The sequence below is a fragment of the Eptesicus fuscus genome, chromosome 10 (assembly GCF_027574615.1).
Source record: "Eptesicus fuscus isolate TK198812 chromosome 10, DD_ASM_mEF_20220401, whole genome shotgun sequence".
NCBI classification, from domain to species: Eukaryota; Metazoa; Chordata; class Mammalia; order Chiroptera; family Vespertilionidae; genus Eptesicus; species Eptesicus fuscus.
Window position 1 is genome coordinate 5,595,234 of NC_072482.1, and position 19,528 is coordinate 5,614,761.

The 19,528-nt window shown below is 49.0% G+C and overlaps 1 protein-coding gene across 2 annotated transcripts in view; it reads left to right on the plus strand.

Annotated features, from left to right (window-relative positions):
- PPARD (peroxisome proliferator activated receptor delta) overlaps positions 1–19,528 on the plus strand; it is a 78,288-nt gene that overhangs the window by 3,057 nt on the left and 55,703 nt on the right. The window contains exon 2 of one of the 2 annotated variants that reach the window (XM_008151987.3): positions 1,068–1,151. The exons of the other annotated variant lie outside the window; for it this stretch is intronic. The gene's annotated coding sequence lies outside the window, so the exon portion shown is untranslated. The remainder of the gene's footprint in view (positions 1–1,067; positions 1,152–19,528) is intronic. 2 annotated transcript variants of the gene reach the window in all.

Consider the following 19,528-nt stretch of genomic DNA (forward strand, 5'->3'; position numbering starts at 1 on the left):
TAGCATCTCCATGGACTTCGTCTGTCCTGCCAGGCTCTCGTTTGTGTCACGTCAGAAGTTCTGTGCGTGATGCCCTTGTCTGTGCCGTTTGTCCCAGATTGCCCAGTGGCTGCTGCTTGTAGATGGCTTGATGTCCTGAGCATTTTTCTGTGCCTTTGGATCTAGGGGGAGGAGCTACTTGAAGCAGCTGAGTTACACTGTGTCAGAGGGGAGCTGGGCACTTGCTTGAGTCTGGCAGGGAGGAAATGTCCCATTGCCTCAGATTTCAGACATGCGGGTCTTCTCGCTTGGTGGATAGTTCCTGGCCTTCATAGCTCAGAGGCTGGTGATTGGGGTGTGACCCCAGTCCTGTCTCCATGGGGCTTTGGTCAAGGAATCAAGCATGACTCAGGGCATCTTCATTTATGAGTTGTTAACGATCGGAAGTGTTGGGCTCTAGCACCTCCTTCATCTTGCCAGCTCCTCTGCCCCACCCTGGTACAATCAGCAGAGCCAGTGTCTTCTTACTTGGAAATGAGCAGACTACTTCCAGGATTGGGAAATGTTTGCTACTTAGGCTCAGAATAACAACATCTCAGGGTGGGTGTGTGAGGGACAGAGGAGGAGCCAGCTTGCCTTAGGAGCACTCTTGGAGCCCTACTGTTTATTTTTTTAAAATATGTTTTTATTGATTTTAGAGAGAGGGGAAGGAAGAGAGAGAAATAGAAACATTGATGAGAAAGAAATATTGGTTGGCTGCCTCCTGCATGCCCCTACTGGGGATCAAGCCCACAACCTGGGCACGTGTCTAGTGTTTTATTATAACACTAGAGGCCCGATGCATGAAAATCGTGCAAGAGTAGGCCTTCTTTCCCCCGGCTGCCGGCACTGGCTTCCCTCTGGCACCCACGACCCGGGCTTCCCTACGGCTGCCAGCAGGCAACCAGGACCTGGGCTTCCCTTGCTTCGTCCAGAAGGACATCTGGTTTAATTAGCATATTACGCTTTTATTATTATAGATATTAGAGCTGCTTTTCTGACCCCGGCACTTCTCAGCTAAAGATGTTGGGTTTCTTTCTATCCTGCAGTGTTGTGTGGTGTTTTGGGCATGTACGTGGTACTCACGCAGTGGCTTCTGCTCACCGACAGATGAGGACAGATGCACCAAAGAGGTAATCGCATTCTCCTTACTCAGGGGCCTCTAACAGCTGACACACACATTCAGAGTTAGGGTCCCGGCCTAGAAGATGACATAATTTCAGTAGGACTGAGTCCCAGATCCCAGGTGCCTGTCATAGTGTCTGGCACTCATCACTTGCACATAGCAGATGGTTACTAAACAATTATTGAATGTCTCTGAGTTAACATAGTTTTGGGGGGAGCATTGAGATTTTCACCTTTACAACCACTAAACATAAACTCCACAAGGACAGGGACTTATTTTGTTTCCTATTGTGTCTAGGACAGTATCTGGCATAGAAGATGCTATGTAAATATTTGTTGAATGAATAAATGCACACACTTTCTCTCTGCCCATATAGATGCCAGGCCACAAAGATGGTGTTCATCATTCCCTCTCATTTGTGCATTAAACATTTTTGAGTGTCTTCTATGTGGCAGGCACAGTACCGGCACTTGGGAAAGGATGATAGTAAAAAAACAGAATCAATCCCTGTCTCGTGGGTTGGTATTTGCTGGCATATATGAGAGCTGGGCATAATACACAGAATTGTTTCTTCCATCTCTGCTGAGGTAGTGGGTCCTTACCAGAGTCTGAACAATGCTCTGGGCTTCCCATTGCTGTTTCCCTGTTCTCTGGATGCCTGGCAGGTTTTACAAATTCTCAGGGGAGCTCCAGGGAATTCAGTGTTCATTGTCCCAACTATTTGGGAGGCTGGGCTGTGATGGGGTCCCTGCTGGGGGCCAGGTAACATGGGGCTCCTGCCTGATTTGTTTTAATCTCCAAGTTTTAATGGTTCCAGTAGCTGTTTATGGGCTTCACTTCCCTTTCTCCGCCTTTAACACCCAGCAGGTTTTCCTGTTGCCAAACAGGGTGCTGAGCCCATGTGTCTGTCTTTTTGCGGGCGTCAGGTTGTTTGTGGATCTTGCAGGAAGGCCCTCAGGCAGGGGCCACCCCTGTTCTCAAACCCACACCAAGTCCTTTCCTCTGAAGGAAATGTGAAGGAGGAAGGAGGGGGTTGGGGAGGCTTCTGAGGTTCCCTGAGAGGGGTTGAAGTAGGAGTTCCCCTGAGCAGGAAGAGCTACTGAGTTGAGTTGATTTGCTTTATCATTTGTTTCTGCAGCAGCTATCCATAGTGGCAGTAGTGTACATGTCTAGGGGTCAATTGTCCAGTTCATTCCTGAGCTGTGTGCTTCCAGTCTCAGCTAAAATTTTTCTTTTTCAGTTTCCCCTGGCAAAGGTAAGCCTATAGCTTTATCAGATTTTTTTTCAGTGTTAATCTACAAAACTGGTGTTGTCATCTTAGTCTTTCCTATCTGAGGCACTTTTGTGGGCCAGGTGCTGTGACAGATGTTTCATACATGGTCTCACGCCCCAAATGTGTGGAACCTAGTTGGGGAGAGAAGATGTATGCACACAGATTTTCAAGACATTAGGGAGCTGGTGGGTACTGAGAACATGCCACTCAAGGGTACTCACTGAGAGGAGCAAGTCACCACTGAGGACTGGCTTTGTCCCTGAAGAAGCTGAGTTCAGATTGGGCTTTGAAAGGAAGTTGGTTTATTTTGAAATCAGCTTTAGAATATTGTAAAACAGTGATTCTCAAGCTTTTTGGCCTTGAAACCCTTTTACACTCTTAAAATTTATTAAGGGCCCCAATAACTTTTTACCAAGCTAAAAATTAAAACTTAGGAATTTTTAAGAATTACTAATTTATTAAGTCATTTACTATAATAATAATAAAACCCATTACATTTATCACAGATGAAAATATTAATGAAAAATAGCTGTTTATTAAAACAAAAAAGTTGTGAGGAGTGACACAGTTTTACATTTTTTGCTAATCTCTTTAATGCCTAATCTAACTGAAGGCAGGTGTGTTCTTATAACTGCTTCTATGTCCAATCTCTTAAAATATGTCTTATTTGAAGGATATGAAAAAAAAAATCTTGTTTCACATAGATACGTAGTTGAGAATGAGAGGGTTATCCTATCTAATAAAATAGTAATATGCAAATTGACCGTACCTCCGTTACACCCACAAGCCATGCTCACCAGCCAATCAGGAGCGAGTATGCAAATTAACCCAACAAAGATGGCTGCAGCCACGGAGCGAGCAGGAGGCTTGGGTTTCCCCTGGCAATGGAGGAAGCCAAGCTTCCTGCACACCCTGGCCAGTCCAGGCCTCCACTCAAGGCTACAAAGTTTCAATTATAGAAGATAAATAAATCCCAACAAAAATGGCTGCGGCCACAGAGCGAGCAGGAGGCTTGGGTTTCCCCGGCGATGGAGGAAGCCAAACTTCCTGGCCGGCCATGGCCTCTGCTCAAGGCTACAAAGTTTCAATTATAGAAGATAAATAAATCCCAGATCCCAGGGCCTCCACTTGGGCGCCTGGGGGGGGCGTGGCCTGCCTGCAAATCACCACAGGCCTCTCGCCCAGGCCGCCCCATGCCCCAAGGGAACCCCCACCCTGATCCAGGACACCCTTCAGGGCAAACCAGCTAGCCCCCACCCATGCACCAGGCCTCTACTATCTAATAAAAGAGTAATATGCAAATTGACCGTCACTCCAACACACAAGATGGCTGACCCCATGTGGTCAAAGATGGCTGCCCCCATGTGGACACAAGATGGCCACCACAAGATGGCCAGCAGGAGAGGGCAGTTGGGAGGGACCAGGCCTGCAAGGGAGGGCAGTTGGGGGCGATCAAGCCTGCAGGGGAGGGCAGAGGAGGGAAGTTGGGGGCGACTGGGCCTGCAGGGAAGGGCAGTTTGCGGGGACCAGGCCTGCAGTGGAGGACAGTTAGGGGTGACCAGATTGGCAGGGGAGGACAGTTAGGGGTGACCAGGCCTGAGGGGAGGGCATTTAGGGGCAATCAGGCTGGCAGGGAAGTGGTTAGGGAGTGATCAGGCTGGCAGGCAGAAGCAGTTAGGGGCAATCAGGAAGGCAGGCAGGGGAGCAGTTGGGAGGCAGCAGTCCTGGATTGTGAGAGGGATGTCTGGCCTACTGGGATCGGGCCTAAACCGGCTGTAGGACATCCCTTGAGGAGTCCCAGATTGAGGAGGGTGCAGGCTGGGCTGAGGGACACACACTCCTATGCATGAATTTCGTGCACCAGGCCTCTAGTCCTATCTAATAAAAGAGTAATATGCAAATTGACTGTCACTCCAAGACACAGGATGGCCGCCCCCATGTGGTCAAAGATGACTGCCCCCATGTGGACACAAGATGGCCACTACAAGATGGCCAGCAGGGGAGGGCAGTTGGGGGTGACCAGGCCTACAAGGGAGGGCAGTTTGGGGTGACCAGGCCTACAGGGGAGGGAAGTTGGGAGGGACCAGGCCTGCAGGGGAGGGCAGTTGGGAGTGACCAGGCCTGCAGGGGAGGGCAGTTAAGGGTGACCAGGCCAGCAGGGGAAGGCAGTTAGGGGTGACCGGGCCAGCAGGGGAGGGCAGTTGGGGGTGACCAGGCCTGCAGGGGAGGACAGTTAGGGGTGACCAGACTGGCAGGAGAGGGCAGTTATGGGTGACCAGGCCTGCAGGGGAGGGCAGTTAGGGGCAATTGGGCTGGCCGGGGAACAGTTAGGCGTCAGTCAGGCAGGCAGGGGAGTGGTTAGGGGGTGATCAGGCTGGCAGGCAGAAGCGGTTATGGGCAATCAGGCAGGCATGCAGGTGAGTGGTTGGGAGCCAGCAGTCTTGGATTGTGAGAGGGATGTCCGACTGCCCGTTTAGGTCAGACATCTCTCAAGGGGTCCCAGATTGGAGAGGGTGCATGCTGGGCTGAGGGACACCCTCCCACCCACCCCGTGCACGAATTTCATGCAACAGGCCTCTCGTTTTAATATATTTTGCATTAATTGTGGATATTCTTCTTTGATGTGATAACAAAACTTGGTAAGTGGTAGAATAATCTTAAAGGTTAGTTGTAATGTGGAGTCTAAAACCTTATCAACAAACTTTTAATATATATTTATTGATTTCAGAGAGGAAGGGAAAGGGAGGGAGAGATAGAAACATCAATGATGAGAGAAAATCATCGATCAGCTGCCTCCTGCACGTTCCCCACTGGGGATGGAGCCCACAACCTGGGCATGTGGCCCAACCAGGAATTAAACTGTGACCTCCTGGTGCATAGGTCGACGCTCAACCACTGAGCCATGCCGGTTGGTCATCGACAAACTTTTTATGCTTTGTGACGTTAAGCCTGCGGACTGAAGGGTCCCTGGCTTGATTCCAGTCTAGAGTACATGCCTGGGTTGCCAGCTTGATTCCCAATAGGGGGCATGCAGGAGGCAGCCGATAAATGATTCACTCTCATCATTAATGTTTCCTCCTTTCTCTTCCTCTACCTATATATATTTTAAGTCTTCAAGTATTGAGAAGCTGTCAACCTGACAGTGGTGGATGCAGGTTTTCTATAATTTGAATTTCTTATGAAAGCTTGATTTTTATCATTGGTAATATACTGTCAGATTTTTTTTCTTGAAGTGACTGTGCCACTTCATTTATTTTCAAGAAAAAGTTTGTTGAATACCCAAGTCTAAGTTATTATATATATTTTTAATTTTTGTTTTTGTTAATCCTCACCTGAGAATTTTTTTTTTCATTGATTTTTGTGAGAGAGACACTTGGACTGGTTGCCTCCTGCATACACCCCGACCAGGGCTGGGGATCAAGCCTGCCACCGAGGTACATGCCCTTAATCGGAATCAAACCTGTGACCCATGGGAGATGCCCTAACCACTGAGCAGAGCTGGCCAGGGCTAAGTAATTATAATTTGTTCATCTTTCTTTCAAGTAAAAATGGTGTTTCAAGAAAAAAGTGGCTAGTTTAGCTTGCAACTCAGTCACACAAGTGCTTTTTCATATAATTCCTATTTTGTTACACGGAATTTTTAAAGGATGAGCACTTAAGGATCAAGATTTAATAAGTTAGTTTTTAGTGATTCATCTAGGACATTCCTAAGTGAAATTGGCACTTCATTATCTTTTTTAAAATTATGTTCTTATTGTTTTTAGAGAGACAGGAAGGGAGAGAGAAACATTGATGCTTGAAAAAGACATCAGTTGGCTGCCTCCTGCATGCCCCCTACTGGGGATCAAGCCCTGACTGGGAATCGAAATGTAGACCTCTTGGTGCAGGAGATGACATTTAACCAACTGAGCCAGGAGGGTACTTTATTATCTTTAACTAGAGGCCCAGTGTACGAAATTCAGCCCAGCCTGCACCCTCTCCAATCTGGAACCCCTCGGGGGATGTCTGACTGCCAGTTTAGGCACGATCCTGGGGATCAGGCCTAAACTGGCAGTCAGACATCCCTCTCACAATCCTGGACCACTGGCTCCTAATCACTCACCTGCCTGCTGGCCTGGTCACCTCTAACTGCCCCCCTCTGCTGGCCTGATCGCCCCTCACTGCCTCTGTGTGCCAGCCTGATCACCCTAACTGCCCCCCACCCCTGCCAGCCTGGCTGCCCCTAACTGCCCCCTGCTGCCGGCCAGGTCGCCCCCAACTGCCCCCTCCTTGCCGGCCTGGTCGCTCCTAACTGCCCTCTCCCCCGCCCCGCCGACCTGGTCGCCCTTAACTACCCCCCCACCCTTGCCGGCCTGGTCACCCCACGCAGCCTGCTGTTTAGTCATTTGGTCACCCCTCACTAACCCCTCTGCCGGCCTGGTTGCCCCACGCAGCCTGCTGTTCGGTCGTTTGGTTGTCCCTCACTAACCTCCCTGCTGGCCTGGTCGTAGGCAGCCATCTTGTGAGGGTGTGAGGGTTAATTTGCATATTACCTCTTTACTATATAGGACTGTTCTGTGTGTTGAGTGGGCTCAGCTGGGTGGTCCTCACTTGGGGGCTCTCTTGCTGTAGTCAAATGGAGGCTGGGCAGGAGTCCTCTAAAGGCTCAGCTGGGCTGGACTTCCCACTTGCTCATTCACATGGCTGGCACTTGAGGCTGGCTGTTCACTTGAGTGCCTACATGGGCTTCTCACAGCGTGACAGCTAGATTCTGAGCAGAAACATCCCAAGAGTGAATGTACTGAGAGATCCAGGCATAAATGGTAAGGTCTCTTATGACCTTGCTTTAGAAGTCACACAATGTCACTTCCTCTATATTTTCTTGATCATAGGACCTGTTCAGATTCAAGGAGGGGAATACACAAGGGTGTGAATGACAAGAGGCATGGTTTATTGGGGTGAGAAAGGCCTTCTTGGAGACCAGCATCTTTTATGTGAGATAACCTAGCCTGTATCTGAATACTTTTAGGAGAAAATGGAAACCATTGTTGGGAAATTTCTAGTAGGTTGATAGAAGCTGTTGAATGCCAGGTGAAGAAATTTGCACTTTATGATCTTTGGGCAGTGGGAGAGAGAGAGAGAGAGAGAGAGAGATATGTGCCCTGACCAGGAATCAAACCTGCAACCTATGGGATGATGCGCCAACCACCTGAGCCACCTGGCTGGGCAGACGTTGGTGGTTTTGAAGCAAGGAGTGTTAATGTTGCAAAAAGGCGGATTGAATGGGGGAAAAATGGAGGTAAATAGATTAGGTAGGGGACTACTGCAGTAATTTAAACGTTAGGGAATTCTTCCTCGTGTTAAATTTGAGTTTCTCTGGTTGCTGTTAAAATTATTGATTTTGATCTATCTGCCACATAGATTAAGTACCTAGAGCATGGGTGGAGTAGCACCCCACCCCCACCCCTGTTATTTAGGAATGTTGATACACTGGAGAGATTTAAGGGTTCACAAAAGTTGAGGCAACTGTCCCTGGCCGGTATGGCTTAGTTGTTTGAGCGTTGTCCAGTGCACCTGAAGGTGACGGGTTTGATTCCTGGTCAGGTCACATACTATGTTGTGGGTTCAGGGTACATACAGGATTGATGTTTTTCTCTCACATCGATGTGTGTGTGTCTCTCTCTAAAATCAATAAAAACAGCCTGCCTGGAGGTCACGGTTTGATTCCCGGTCAGGGCACGTGCCTGGGTTGTGAGCTCCATCTCCAATGTGGGGCATGCAAGAGTCAGCTAATCAATGATTCACTCTCATCATTGATGTTTCTGTCTGTCTCTCCCTCTCCCTTCTCTGAAATCAATAAAAATACTTTAAAAATAAATAAATTCAATAAAAACATATCCTTGGGTAAGGATTTTAAAAAGTTGAGCCATTAAATTTAGGTTTTATTGTGAAGGTACATTAAAAAGTTAATCATTATTTATTTATATATTTTTAAATATATTTTTATTGATTTCAGAGAGAGGAAGAGAGGGAGGGAGAGCTAGAAACATCAATGATGAGAGAGAATCATTGACCGGTTGCCTCCTGCACGCCCCCTACTGGGGATCGAGCCTACAACCTGCGTATGTGCCCTGACCAGGAATCAAACTATGACTTCCTGGTTCATGGGTTGATGCTCTGAGCCACACTGGCCGGGCATCATGATTTGTTTTGAAAAAAGCAGAAAATGTCAAACTTCATGTAACACTACTAACAATGCTTCAAATACACTTCAGTTTCAGTATCATAGACCAGTAGGAAGTGAGAAGAAAGAGGGGGACAAATTATAGAGTGGTAGAGAGAAAGACAAAGTGGGATGGGGGTAGTGGGGAGTCAAGAGGGGAAAACGGAAAAAGAATTGGGAGGACAAGCTTGGAGGAACTGCTTGAGACAGGGAGGAGGCTCCGTGTGGACTGTGTTAGCAGAGCTGGCTCCTTCTGTGTCCCCTGTGGCCCTGGCTTCTGGGTTTGGGCACCTCCTGCCCTTGGCCTGTCTCTAGCTCTTTCTGTCTGTGAAGAGGCCATGGGACGGGCTGGCGTGGATTTGATTTTGGACAGATCTGGTGACTCTCAGCTCCCACGTGTGGAATTATGGCTTAATGAGGAAAATGAACCTCAGTAAGTGCTGGTTCATCCCCTGCCTGCTGAGCTCAGTTCTGAGGTGGTGGACTCAGGGAGAAACGCCTCCTGAACCAGTTTCTCCCCAGTGTACCGGCTGTGGCACCAGGAGCCCAGCCTCCGACGGGGAGTCTTCACCTGGTAAACAGTGTTGGCGTTGGGCAGTGCGGTGCGGCGCCCTCCTCTTTCTTTCCAGCCCCGTGTTCAAAGCCTAGCTTCCACCAGCCGTGCTGTCATCACAGCGCTCTCCTGAGACCATTCCCCCATTCTCCACAGCTAACAGCGACCCAGCTCTGGAGGAGTTCTCTCGGGAGGCACTGAAGGGAGAGGATCCGGGTGGCGTGGGAACACCGCCTGGTGCTTAAGTTCATTTCTACATTATTATTTTAAAATAGATTTTCATTGCTTTTGTTTGTAAGCTGCTCTGACTCCTTGATCCTTATCTTATTACTGCTTTGACACTTTCCTCATCTAGGAGTTGTGACTTCAGAGGCAGAGGCATTGGCTTGGACCGTAATAAAGGTCAAGTTCGCTCTCTTAACAGTGTCATTAGCCAAGCAGCCTGAATACACAGTGTGGGGCCCACTCCCCTCACAGACAAACCCCCCCCCCCCCTGAATTTGCCAGAACTCAGAGCGCTACTCATCACTCCCTTTTCCAAACAAGCAATCATGGTGTGTTTTTCCTCAGTTTCCCTTAATTGCCTAAAACATTTCCTTGTTCATAACTCTACTTTCATTGCCTCCAGTTCCATTTCCTCTGTCTCAGGCTTTCTCAGCCCAGCACTATAGACATTTTGGGCTGGGTAATTCTTTGTTGTGCGGGCTTTCTGTGTATTATAGGATGTTTAGCATCATCCCTGGCTTCTACCCACTAGATGCCAGTACCTCCTCCACCCTCACCCCCAGTGGTGTTAGCATCACCCCTGGCTTCTACCCACTAGATGCCAGTACCCCCCTCCACCCCCACCCCCACCCCCAGTGGTGAAAACCAAGACTGTCTCCAGACATTGCCACAGGTCCCCTAGGAGGCAAAAACACCTCTGGCTGAGAACCACTGCTCTGTCATTTCCCCACTAAATATTTCTGGCCAGCTGGGTCCACTGGTGAACATATCAATAAAACCGATAAGATAAGCATATAGTTCTTACATTGGAAAGTTACTCTAGTCAAAGCCACCTCACTGAAGGTTTTGAGTTGGAATGAAATTGTTCCAACTTAGTAAGAGACCATATGATGGCTACACCACAGAGGGAGTGTCCGAGGCAAAGGCTGTCTCCTGGAGTGGTTGTGTTTCTCCAGGTCTCTTCATGTCTGGGCAGAAGTCCCCTTCCTGTAGCTCCCAGTGTGCCATGTAGAGCAGAGTTGGTAGCGTGGCATATGAATCGTCGTTAACCTGCCCGTTCCTGGTGTCAGACATCACCAGCTTATCTGGCGCTCTATCACAGCAGTCTTCCTCTCCAAACCCAGACGGGTTCTTAGAGCCCTCCACCCGGGCGGTTATGAGAGAGCTTACCTGCCATCCCTGATCTCAAGCTGGTTTGTCTCACCCACAGGATTTTGTGTTTTGGGGTTGTTGTTTTTTTGCACTTTCCCTCCTCTAAAAGCCTTCCTGATGGGTTCCCCTTGACCCTCAGCACGTGCATCCTGAGATGAACTCCTGAGTGGTCCTTTGGGGGCTTCAGGTCAAAGAAGAGAAAACTACCCTTCTCTCCTAAGGAGGTCCTCCAAGGGCCAAAATGCTCAGTTTCATGAAATGAATTCTGTACCCCTTAGTATTACACCCCCTGTTGTCACTGTAACAAATTCCCACAGACTTGTGGCTTAAAACATTTATTCTCCTACAGTTCTGGAGGTCAGAAGTCCAAAATTCATTTCATTGGGCCCAAATCCAGGTAATTGGCAGCACAGCAGCGCCTATAGCCAAAGAAAGACCCTGGCCTGGGGTGCTCCACGATCCCATCTGACTTTGGTCATGTGGACCCCAGGTCTGAACTGTGTTTCTTCCAAACTCTTGGAGTCTGTCTTTCATGGTGGTAGACTGGGTAACGGCCCCCAAAGATATCCAGGCTGCAACCCCTGGGACTGTAGATGCTACCTTCTATGGCAAAATGGACTTTGCCGATGCTATTAAATTAAGGATCTTGAGATGGAGAGATTATCCTGGATTATTTGAATGGGCCCTAAGTGCAGTCACAAGTGTCTTTTTAAGAGGGAGGCAAAGGAGGCGTTGACGCAGAAGAAGGCAGTGTGACTACCACAGCGAGATGCCACACCGCTGGCCCTGAAGATGGAGGAAGAGGCTGAGGGATGCAAGGAATGCAGCTCTAGAAGCTGGAAAAGGCCAGGAGCAAAGCTCCCCTAGAACCTCTGGAGAAGTGCAGCCTGCCGATGCCTTGGTTTTGACCCAGTGGAACTGATTTTGGACTTCTGACCTCCAGAACTGTAGGAGAATAAATTTGTCGTGTTTTAAGCCACAGTTTGTGGTAATTTGTTTCAGTGGCAACAGGAAACTACCACAGGGCTCATCCACCTCCAGGGACTTGGCTAACCCTTGTTCTTATTTATAACAATCTTAGGAGCATCCCTTTCACGACAGTTTGCGATCTAGGTCCAGCCTCTTTCCAGAAATATTAGACAATATGCTCTCAGGGGAGTCTTAGTGACTATTGGGAGCAGAAGAGAAGGCCTCGGATAGTATCTGATCATTGCTTTTGGAACTCGCCTCACGCGTTCAGTTAAGTCAGTAATAAAGGGTTTCTTTCAGACTGTTGAGGATCCAGGATCAGTTTAAATCTGACTCTAATTTCACCTTCTCTTCTTCCTTCCATTCATTCGGCAGGTATACTGGATACCTTCTATGTGCTAGGCACTGTTCTAAGCACTGGGGATGAGGGACTGAACGAAGATAAAAATATTTCCTGCTCTTACGGTGGTTGTGATGGGGGAAGGGGAGAGAGCCAGCATTAAGTAAATAACATGTCAGGTGGTGATAAATGCTGTTACCAAAAAATAAAGCAGGAAATAGGTAGTGGCAGCTTTATTTTTAAAATTATTTTGTTGTTAATCTTCATGTGAGAATTTTTTTTCATTGATTTTTCAAGAGAGTGAAAGGGAGAGAGAAGTGGAGGGTTGCGGGAGAAACACTGATGTGAGACACGCTGATTGGTTGCCTCCCGCATGCACCCCAGCCAGGGCCGGGGATTGAACCTGTAACCCAGGTACCTGCCCTTGACCGGGAATCGAACCCATAACCCTTTGGTGTGGGGGCCGACGTTCTAACCAATGAGCATACCAGCCAGGATGGTAGTGGCAGCTTTAAATAGAAGGCTGGGACAGCCTCACCGAGAAGGTAATATTTGGGTTGAAAGAGGAGACTGGGCCATGGATGGGAAGAATCTTACAGACAGAGGGAAAGCAGGTACAAAGGCCCTGAGCGGGAGCGTGGCTGGTGTGTTTGAGGAAGAGCCAGGAGGCCAGTGTTGCTTGAGTGGTGAGAGGGAGGAAGAGATGAGGCCAGGGATGTGATTGGGGGCCACTCACCAGGGATCCTGAAATACTATAAAATCTCTTACTTCACATGGCCCTTTGTCTTGTCCTTCCTTCCTCCCTCCCTTGTCACACCACCTCTTGGTCTTTATGGCTGTGTTCCTCAATTCCCTTCTGTAGACTATTTGTCACATCATACCGAGGGAATGTTAGCAGTATGATTATGTTAGTTGTTAACATAATCAACTTAACATATTATAAGGGGGAGGAGCAACTGTCTCTGTGACTAATAACGGCAGTTGCACTGGCAGTGGTGGTCGGGTGCTGCGCGCCTCGAAATGCGGGCTGAGCGCTCTCACAGGCACTTCTGGGGTCATTTCTGAGGGACTTCACTATCACTCTCCTTCTCAGCCCCAAGCCTGCCACTTCTCTCCACTTCACCCCCGGCCTACCCAGTGTGGCTCCCACAGTCGCCCACCTGAAATGCCTCCTTAGGAGCCCCTCTTCTCCCTGCCCTTATCTCCCGAGCAGCACCGCAGCCTGCCCTCTTCCCTGTTACTCGGCTCAGGTGCCTGGGCCGCCAGAGAAAGAGAACGGAGCCCACGAACTGGTGCCACTGCACAGCCATGGCTATCAGCTGGGTGCTCAGCACCCCCCTCCCCCTCCTACCCCCACGTTCCTGAGCCACTCCTTGTTCTGAACCTCAGGACAGTGTTGCTTGGGTTTCTAAGAATCAAATCCCAAAAGGTCAAGTAAGCCCAGCGTGAAAAGTCATTCCCCGCATAGTGTCCTCGTGACAGTTCGCTGCTCTGGCAGCTTTCCACAACGACAGTCTGTCCGTCGTCTGTGCTGAGCTGTGTTGTCCTAGGGGCCAGGTACAGGTTGTCTCTACAGACTAAACCCTCCGTCCCTGTGTCCCCGATGTCATAGTCCTAGGCGACTCCTCCCAGAACCCACTTTTTAAAATACTTATGTCTTTATTGATTTTAGAGAGGAAGGGAAAGGGAGAGAGAGATAGAAATAATCAATAATGAGAAAGAATCGTCTATCAGCTACCTCCTGCGCCCCACACCGGGGGTTGAGCCTGAGACCCAGACATGTGCCCTGACCAGGAATCGAACCGTGACCTCCTGGTTCATGGGTCAACACTCAACCCCTGAGCCACGCCGCCTGGGCCAGAACTCACTTTTACCAATGGATTGTTATTGAAAAAAATTAAAAAATCTTTGGTAATAAACAAAGTGATTGCCATTGAAAACTAAACATTTTTTGGTCATAAACAAATGACCAGTAGTAATTCCTATCTCCCAAGTGAAAATCACTGGTTATTCCCAAACTGCAGAAGGCACCCCATCCAAACTGTCAGGCCAGCCCTGTTTATACTGTTACAGTGTCTGATTCCTATGACTGTGTTTTTGGCATCTTAACGCCCCAGTGTATTTACAACATCTACTTACAACTTGCCTGTCATGTCCTTGCAGTGTGTCACCTTTTAGAACAGTATTCAGTCTGTTTTCTGGCCCATTCCGTGACCCAGTGTGTACATCTGCTCTCAGACGAAGGCCTGCCTCGGTCCCCTGCAAGCCGAGGGTAGACCTGTCTCCTCCCACTTAGCCATCTATTTTTTATTCACTTTTATACCCCCACCCTGGGCATGTCTTGCATAACCAAGGAGTACCTCTCATGAGCTGGTTCCAGCACTCCCAGAGCCTCTGCCCATAGCCTTCTTCCTCCCAGTGGACTGCAGCCTGAACCTTGCCCTCCTTTCTGCTTTCTGCTTCTATCATGAGAAAGAACTGGTTCATCCATCTGATGTAGACCTTGTTAAGTCTCAAGGGAACAGCTTGCAATGCACAGTCATGTCCTCAGTCCTGATAGGTGTTCATCAGCTGTGATCAGAGATCATCTTCCTAGAAATTGGTTCCTTAATGGGCAAGTGCCTTGTGCAGAGATGCTCACCAAACATTTGTTGGATGGAACGGTGACTAAGTGGCCTTCGTCCTGCAGAGTGGTCCTGGCACTAGCCTACACCAGAGCCCTGTCTGGGAGGTCATTTCATGGGGCAAGAGTCGTACATCTATAGAAGGAAACTGAAGCTGACGTGTTCACTCATGGACCCTTTCTCAGCTGTTGCCCCTCTGGTTGAAGCTCGCTAGAGACAACTGGGATTTTGGGTCTTTACAGTCTTCCCCATTTGCCTCCTTCTCCACCCTTTCCACTGCGGGTCTGGTAAGTCTCCTTTCGCACATCTCTGCCTGGGCACTACCATGGCACATTATGGTGGGGTTATTGCCTACAGTCCAGGCCCTGCTATTGGACTGTGAGTTCTCCAAGAGCTGGACTCACCTCTGTCTAATCCCCTTTCCGTTCCCACAGAAGCCAGTAGGTACCCAGTAGCCAAGTAGAAGATGGCTCTCATGTGTTGAATGCGTTGTGCTAATCATTTTACATTACCTTGTTTTAAAGTTGCCAAAAGCTGGATAGCTAATAAGTGGCAGAGCTGGGATTTGAACCCAGGTGACTATAGCAGTATCTTTAATCACCACATGCAGGGCCTCCCCACAGAGGTTTGGCTGGCTGAATCTAATTCTTCCATTTCAGAAAATACCTGCTAGACTGGCCAGACTGGAGTTGGCTTCAGAGAACACTCCCTGCTTTCCAGCACTGCAGTCTCGCTGCTCACTGAGCAGAAGCAAAACGTTGGCAGGCTTTGGGTTCCCTGCAGCATCTCATTCCAGGTCAGTGGACAGAGGAGCCCCTGAGAATGGCTGTGCTTAGTGGCTGCCTGGATCTGCTCCAAGGCAGTGAACAGCCTTCCAGAACCACAGAAATGACCAGCTAACTGGTGGGCTACTCATGTCAGGTGGGAAGGACTCATAGGAGAAAAAACAGTATCTGCTCCAAGTGATTGATTAGCCTGCTTTCAGTCTGGTGAAGGGCCCAGATGTGCACATACAGAGAGAAGGAAGGAAGGAAGGGAAATTGCCTTTATTCAGATTCTCCCTTGGGCCAGTCCTTCTGCAACGGAGGAGCTTCCTCGTCCTTACACCAGCCTGCAAGATGTGGGTATTGGAGCTATCCCCACTTGCAGAGGTGGAGGGGTAGGTAGGATCAGAGAGGTTCAATAGCTTGCTGACGTCACACAGCTGACAAATAATGGAGCTGGGGTTTGAGCCCTTTGGAGCCCCTTTTCTCAGTTCAGTAACTCTACTGTTCCTGTTTGTGTTACCTTGGCCTGGGCTTTCCAGTCAAGTGCAAATGTGTACAAGTATGCACCCCCGGCTGTGAGCAGAGGCTGAAGTGGACCTGTCCTGCTCAAACACGGGCCCTTCCTAGACCAGTAGGACTCACTGGCTGAAACCAGCAGTGGCATTTCACTTGGTTCCCTTGCCCTTTGTCATCCTGGTTTATTTTTGGAGAGCTATATTTATTTCTGCTCCCCCTTCCTGGCTGGAGGCAGAGGTTGAGGTGCAGGGAATCAGAAGAGGCAGGCATAGATGGCATCTCATTGGTGGCCTTGGTTGAGCTCTGAGGACTGTGCCCACCTGCTTCAAGCCAACAGCAGGCCAGGACATCCTGGACAGAGGGACGAGGCACTCCTCATGGCTTGGCTTCTCAGAAAGGAGCGAGCTTTTCCCTGGAGCAGAACGGGAAGCCACAGGTGGCACTCTGTGTTTCCAGCTCACTGGCTGTTTCTGAGGATAAGGGCTTTGAGGGAATGCAGAGGGGCAGTGGTTAAGAGCCAGACTGCGTGGGACTAAGTTCTGCCTCTGCTAGGCTTTACTCCTCGGTGGCTTCCTCATCTGTAAAATGGGGGGGTGCCGGGGAGTAACTACGGACCCTACTGCTCAGCAATGACTTGAGGATTAGAAGAGCTCATACATAAAGGCACAGAGGAGGCCGTCAGTGAGTGTTGGTTGTTTATTGTTAGCATATCTCTGGACCCTGGTACCCAGCACCGTAGATGGGTGCCAGTAACTGTTGGTTGCACTGAACAGAACTTCAAGACTGTTTGTCTTTCTCTTTGTATCTGAATGTTGGCTGGAGTGGGTGTTGACTCCGGGCAGTGATTGCCCAGAACTCAACCCCACAGGGTCATTCCCGTGGTGGCTGCTGCTGTCGCTCTGGAAGAGGCAGCAGGGTGAGGAGTCTTCCAGGCTGAGGTGTCAGTAGTCCCCAAGCCCTGTGTGTGCTCTTGTATCTTTCTGAGGCTCTGACTTCTGGGTGTGAGCTCTGAGGCCGTCGGAGCCTATGTCCCATGGGAGCAGGCACTGCCAGGGGGTTCTGGGTGGTTGGGCCTGAGGTTTTGGAGGAAGGGCTTGCCACTGACAGGCTGCTTATCTCAACAATAAAAGTGAGAGGCGCCTTTGGAAACTTGTATTTGGGGACTTAGAAATTAATGGCCACCACTGGCCAGGATTGTGGGAATATGGGAAACTGCCTCTTTTAGGATGTGGAGCTGACACTTGGGCAAAGAGTTTACATGTATGCTTTTTAATTTATTTTAAAATGTTTTAATTATATAAATAATGCTTATTCATTATAGATAATTAGAAAATACAGATAAGCACTGAGAAGAAAATAAAAGTTATAAATGCCATCTATAAGTGATGTGTTACATTTTGGTCTGTGTTCTTTCAGATTTTATAATGATTGTGTATATTTATTTTTTTAGGTGGTTTTATTAGGTCTCTGTTTGCTCTCTGACCTTCCCTTTGTGAGTGAGCAAAGAAAGGCATTTTGCTCAAAGGGTGGCATTTGAGCCCATCCAGTGCGTCTCAGTGAGCATCAATCCATGAACCAGGAGGTCATGGTTTGATTCCTGGTCAGGCACATGCCTGGATTATGGTCTCGATCCCCAAGAGGGGGTGTGCAGGAGGCAGCCGATCAGTGATTCTCTCTCATCATTGATGTTTCTCTCCCTCTCCCTTCCTCTCTCTGAAGTCAATTAAAAAAATTTTTTTTAAAGGAGGCATTTGGAAAGAGCCCTCTGGTTGTTCATTGGTAATTGCTTAAAGGGTAGAGGGCAGAGAGGTGCATGGAGTCAGTCTCTGCCTCTCCCAATCCATGCTTCTTCCTGTCCCCTTCCCTCACCCCAAGTCTGCTATCCCTACCAACTCTCGCTGTCTTCCTTCAGTGCGAACCTGGAAAAGGATAGCACCTCCAGTCAGAAAGTATCTTTCCATAGCTTTTAGGGAGAAGCCTCTTAGGAGCTCAGAAGAGCGGGGTACACAAAGGGGAGATGGGAAGGGTCATGCCTGGGCTGGGGGTGGGGTCTTGGGAAGAATGACAGAAAGGAGGGCCTGGGTCCCTGGCTCTGTCTTGAAGCAGTGAGAACAAACTGGGTGGTACATGGGGGGAGAGGGGGAGGGCAGGCAGCAGGTAGCTGTGAGGACTTCTTGCTGAGATGGCAAGCAAGCTGTCCAGGAAGAGGCCTGGAGACTAAGGGGCCCACATATGGGCCAGAAATAGGGGAGAAATATGTCTTGATGAGAATTGCTCCTACACCAGGCCCTGCTCTTTCCATGAACCTTCGCCTGGTCTGCTTTCCCCACCTGGCGGAGCTGAGACCAGGTGGTTTGGCAGGTCTGGTATCCTGGCCATCACGCGCCTCTGACACCTGTGTGCCAGCAGCTGCTCCCTGGCACTTCCCTGGGTAGTAGTAGTCAGGCACGGGGGAGATGTTCCCAGCGTCCTCGGATGGACAGCTCAGATTCCATTCCAGAAAAACAACTCAAAGCCAGGGAGGAAATTGAAGAAGGGCATTCTGGGCGGAACTAGCTAACCTCCCCTTCACTTCTTACAGAATAACATGGGGTCCCTGGCAGTAGGTGAGAAGGCCTGTCTGAGCCACTCTGGTCTGCACACAAGCTGTTGGTGCGTGACGGGATGATTTCCATAAGCTGTCTGTTCCTGTGGATCCCAGTCCTGGCGAGAGGCTGCAGGGCTGGGTAGCTTCCTGTATGGTTCCTCAAAGCCTGCGCTGCTCTTCTGTCTTCCTCCACTCCTGAGCTATAATTAAGTTCCTATGTGAAACTGTATCCCTCAGCTGACACACGCTTGTAACCACAATCCTGGTCATTGGGCAGCTCATCTGGGGTGACTCCTGGGGCTGGTATCTCCACCTACAGACGGTCTTGGATAGGTCTGAGTAGGAGGTGGGGACTCACTAGAAAAGGGGTGGGTGCCGTGAGGCAGCGGCAGGCCTTGCCCAAGAGCCAGCAAGTAGAAAGTCCTGGGGAAAGGAAGGGCTGGGGAGCAGCCAGAGTGCCTGAGGACACAGAGTGGAGAAGATGACAGACAGACTTGCCGAGTGGGAGGGTGTAGATAGGGACAAGCTTCCGAATCACCGAGCCATGAGGCAGAATGTGAGCAGCTTATTTCCTTTTATATCTATATGTTTTGATAGCCTTTAAAAATGGACATATATTTCACATAACATAAAATTCATCACTTTAAAGTACACACTTTAGCCTTGGCTGGTATGGCTCAGTTGGTTGGGCATGCCCTGTGCACCAAGGGGTTTCTGGTTCAATTCCCAGTCAAGGCACATACCTGGGTTTCCGGCTCAATCCCTGGTAGAGTGCATGCAGGAGGCAACTGATCCATGTTTCTCTCTCACCCAGATGTTTCTCTTTCTCTTTCCCTCTCCCTTCTTCCCTCTCTAAAAATCAATAAAAGATATTTTTAAAAATAATAAAGTACACACTTTAGTAATTTTTAGTATACTGCCTCTTTTAGGATACAGCCTAAAAGAGGCTAGTGGTACAGCCTTCACCACTATCTAATTCCAGAACATTTTCATCACCGCTAAAACAAACCCAAAGTCCCAATACTATCCTCATCCATCCCCTGGCAAACACAAATCTACCATCCTTCTGTATGGACTCCCTATTGTGGACACTTCCTATAAATAGACTCATATGATATGTAGCGTTTGTGTCTGGCTTCTTTCACTTAGCATAATGTTTACAAAGTTCATCCATGT